A 5,171-nucleotide genomic window follows, 5' to 3' on the forward strand; every position below is an offset into this window, starting at 1 on the left:
TCTGTTGATGATGAGCATTGGGTAGTGTTCAGTTTTGGGTTATCGTGATAAGCTGCTATGAACATTCTAGTATGTCTTTTGGTGAGCATACGCACACATTTCTGTGATGTATACACCCAGGAGTGAAATTGCTAGGTCATAGGGTATGTATATATTTCGTTTTGGTGGATTCTGCCTAATAGTTATCCAAATGTTACAGCAAATTACAAATCTAACAGTAATGTATAAGAGTTCTAGTTACCATACATCCTCTCCAACTTGGAATTAGGCTTTCATTTACCTGTTCTAGTATCTCACTGTGGTTTTAATTTATATGTCCCTGATGGCTAATGCAGCTGAGCATGTTTTCATATGTTTTTTTGGACATAAGGGTACCCTCTTTTATGAAGTATTTGGTCAAATCTTTTGCTTATTTTCTCTTGCGTTATCTTTTTCTTATTGATTACAAGTGTGCATCTATTTAGAACACAAATCCTTTCTCAGATATACATATAGTGATTTTTCCTTTAGAGTTAGCGCCTTTTATGTCTTGTATGAGAAACCTTTGCCTACTCCACAGTTTTGAAGATGCCTTCCTATGTTTTTCTCTCAAAGCTTTATTCTTTTGGTTGAGTAAGCAAACCTTAAAACTGAGGCACTTAGCATGTTTAAAAAGGACTGATCTCAAGCCCAAATTAAAACTCCATTTTGAATTAAACTGAAAACTTCACTTCTACCGTTCTGAAGAGACAAGTCAGATTCTCATAAAAGTTCAACTGCTCATAGCACAGCAAAGAGCAAAGGTTAAGACTTTAGCTTGTACAAGGAATTGTTTGTTAAAAGGAGTCTGTTAAGAATGCTTGCCAGCTTGGTCTGCAAGGAATACCTTGTTCAAACATGTTTCCAGAGGTTAGGAAATAGAACTGACAACGTTAAGTCAAAGATGAGGTCTGCTATTGTCTCATAACTCTGTAACCAACATTTAGCCCTGTAGACCCTGATTTTCTATTTTGACTCCCTCAGATTAGAGCATTTTCACTTAGAGTCCATCCTAAACCACTCGCTGAGACTTTTGCTCCATTTCTGCTGACTCCTCTTAAACCTGTAACTAAGATAGAAACATAAGCTTATTGATTTATGATAAGAAAAAAAAAATCAACCTGCTGCTGTGACAGAAAATTGACTCAATTATTCCTGACAATGCTTTGTTAAGCAAACACCAGGATGTAAACAAATAGACTTACTGATGTTAAGAAAATTGTCTTAGGCTGGGTTCTCTAGAGAAGCAAAACCGGTAAAGCATATAAATATACACAGAGAGATTTATATCAAGGAAACAGCTCATGCAATTGTAGGGGTTGGAACGTCCCAAGTCCTTAGATCAGGATAGAGGCCTCTCCCAATTCATGGAGCCACAGAAGCTGGTGAACCCAGGGTGAGCAGGCTGGAGAGCAGGGCTCCCGTTCACAGGCTGTGAAGGTCGAGGAATCCCCAAGGTTAGCAGGCAGACCGCAAGGTTTCTCCTGAGTCATGGAGCTGCAGGGGCTGGTGAACTGAAGATAGGCAGGTTGGGGAGTAGACTCTTGCTCACAGGCCCTGAATATCGACAAATCCCAAGATGGACAGGTAAGCTGCTAGTTCAAGTCCCAAGAACCAGAGGTCAGACAAGAGACAGCTGCTGGATCCAGAATAAGCCAACAACATTTTTAAGGCAAGCAGGAAAGAAGCAGGTGAAGGAAGGTGGAGAGATGAAGACTGAGGGGGCAGTGAGCCACCACAGGCCCCACCCCTGCTGGTACCGCTCAGCAGATTCCATCATGGGGGTGATCACATATCAAATTTCAACAGGGAAGTGATCACAACATTATACAACTGCCAAAACACTGAGAATCATGGCCCAGCCAAGTTGACACACAATCTTAACCATCACAAAAATTGTTTAAGGTTACAATTTAATAAGCCCCTTGCAACTTTTGCCATGTAGCCCCTGTCTGTGACAGCCCTTTGTTTGCTTCATCTGATAAAAATCACTCTCCTTGCATTTTGGAACACATTGCAGCATCCTGCCTGGGTGCTTGTGTGTCTCCCGTTTCTCGAAATGTTTTTGTCCTTGAATAAAACTCTTTATGTTTTTATTTCTAGCAAAGTGCAAATCTGTTCTTTCACCACCACATACATTTCTTAGATCAACGATCTATTTGGAAATGACCTTAGAATAATGATGTAGGAAGGTCCAGGTACATTTTTCTCCCACTTATCCAGTTAACTCAGCTACATTTACTGAAAATGCCGTTCTTTCATCACAGTACTGTTGCCTTTGTCTCGAATCAGATAACCACATATGTGTGGATTCTCTCATGTAGTTCTTTGCTTAGTTTATCTGTCCTTGTGCCATACCACATGGTCTTCATTACTGTAGCTTTATGATGGGTCTTGTTTTCAGGTAGAACAAGTCTTCCAGCTTTGCTCTTCCTCTCCAGTTGCCTGTTTATCCTGGGCCCTTTGTATTTTCATATGAATTTTAGCATCAGCTTGCTAATTTCTGTAAAAAAAATTCTGCTAGAATTTTGATTGGGATTGTGTAGATTAATTTGGGAAGAATTGACATCATTAAAATATTGGGAAGAATTGACATCATTGTCATATTGAGTCTGCTAAGTATTAAAATGTGACAGTGTTCCGCTGCTGTTCATAAGGTTTTCACTGGCTAAAGCTTTTCGGAAGTAGACTGCTGGGTCCTTCTTCCTAGTCTGTCTTAGTATGGAAGCTCAGCTGAAACCTGTCCTCCATGGGTGACCCTGCTGGTATCTGAATACCGGTGGCATAGCTTTCAGCATCACAGCAACACGAAAGCCCCCACAGTACGACCAACTGACAGACACGCGGGGGTCTGCAACAATGAGCTCGAGCATAACAACGATTGTGACGATGGCTCAGGACCAGACAGTGTTGTGTTGTGCATAGGGTCGCTATGAGTCGGAACTGACTCGACGGCACCTAACAATAACAACAACAAGTATTAAAAGTATATTTCTAAATTTATTTAGATATTTAACTTCAAGGATGTTTGGTAGTTTTCATTGTAGAAGACTTGTACATTTTTGTTAGATATTTTGATTATATTCTCAATGATCTGTTTTTAATATAATTTTCTCCATGTGGATGGTATATAGAAATAAAATTGATTTTTGAATAATCACCTTATTTCCAGCAACATTGTAAATTAAGTTATTAATTCAAATAGTTCATAGGCTCTTAGGGATTTTTTGGGGACATAATCGTGAAGTCTGAAAATAATAACAGCTTTGTTTAATACTTTCCAATCATAATATTCTTTTTTGTAAATTACCCTGGGTAGAACTTCCAGTAATATGTTCAATAGAAAGAAAGTTTTCAATATTTCACCATTGAGTATGATGTTTTATGGGTTCTTGTTTGTTTGTATTTGCAATATTCCTTATTTATTTAAGAATGTTGCCTTTTATTCCTAGTGGGTCAAGAGGTTTTTTAAAATATATAATAATAATTTTGTAAAATTATTTTCTGTATCTATAAAGGTGTTTCTAAACCTTTTTTTCTCCCTTCTAATGTTGTTGGATTAATAAGCCAATCTTGCATTCCTAGAATAAACACTATATATATATATATATATATAAAGATAACTTACATAGTTTCAATTTTCTAATATTTTAAAAAATATTTTTACATCAATGCTCATGAGAGAAATTGGTCCACAATTTTCTTTCTTAAAAAGATATTAAATATCTTTAATAGATATTGAGCTATTTGGACTTTCTACTGACAATTTTGGTAAGTTATATTTTGCCCATTTGTCCATTTAATCCAGATTGCCCAAAAAATTGGTGTAAAATTGTCTCCATAATATTACCTTATCATCTTTTTTATGTTTATTGGATCTGCACTAATGTCTCCTATTTTATTTTTGATAATAACAATTTGTGCCATCACTCCTTTTTCTTGAACAATCTTGCCATGGTTGTATAAATCTTATTAATTTTTACAAAGAACCAATTGTTGCCATTGCTGATTTTCTTAGTTATATGTTTGCTTCCCCCCCTCCCCGCCCATATCTGTCAGTTTCTTGTACTGTGAGGGCTTGCATGTTGCCATGATATTGGAAGCTATGCCACCGATATTTCAAATACCAGCATGATTACCCATAGAGACAGGTTTCAACTGAACTTCCAGACTAAGACAAACTAGGAAGGACCTAGTGGTCTACTTTTGAAAAAAATTAGGCGGTGAAAACCTTTGGAATAGCAGAGGAACGTTGTTTGATATAGTGCCAGAAGATGAGCTCCTCAGGTTGGAAGACACTCAAAAGATGACTGGGGAACAGTTGCCTCCTCAAAGTAAAGTCAACCTTAATGAGGTGGATGGAGTCAAGCTTCTGAGGCCTTCATCTGCTGATGTGGCACAACTCAAAATAAGAAGAAACAGCTATAAACATCCATTAATAATGAACATATAAATATTGATATCCTAGGCATTAGTGAGCTAAAATGGACTGGCATTGGCCATTTTGAATCACACAAACATGTGGTCTACCACACCAGGAATGACAAATTGAAGAGGAATGGCAACATGTTCATCATCAAAAAGAACATTTCAAGACCTATCCTGAAGTACAGCACTATCAGTGATAGGATAATATTCATGTGCCTACAAAGAAGACAAGTTAATACAACTTTTATTCAAATTTACAGACCAACCACTAAGGTTAAAGATGAAGAAATTGAACTTCAACAGTCAGAAATTAATCAAACATGCAATCAAGATGCATTGATAATTACTGGCAGTTGAAATGCAAAAGTTAGAAATAAAGAAGGGTTGGTAGTTGGAAAATATTGCCTTGGAGATAGACATGATGCTGGAGATTGCGTGATAGAATATTGGAAAACCAGCAACTCCTTCATTGCAAACACCTTTTTTTTCCACAGCATAAACAGTGACTATACACAGAGACCTTGCCATATGGAATACACAGGAATCAAGTCAACTACATCTGTGGAAAGAGATTATGGAAAAGCTCAATATCATCAGTCAGAACAAGGCCAGGGGCCGACTTCAGATCAGACCATCAATTACTCATATGCAAGTTCAAGCTGAAACTGAAGAAAATTAAAACAAGTCCATGAGAACCAAAGCATGACATTGAGTATATCCCACCT

The sequence above is a fragment of the Elephas maximus genome, chromosome 16 (assembly GCF_024166365.1).
Source record: "Elephas maximus indicus isolate mEleMax1 chromosome 16, mEleMax1 primary haplotype, whole genome shotgun sequence".
NCBI classification, from domain to species: domain Eukaryota; kingdom Metazoa; phylum Chordata; class Mammalia; order Proboscidea; family Elephantidae; genus Elephas; species Elephas maximus.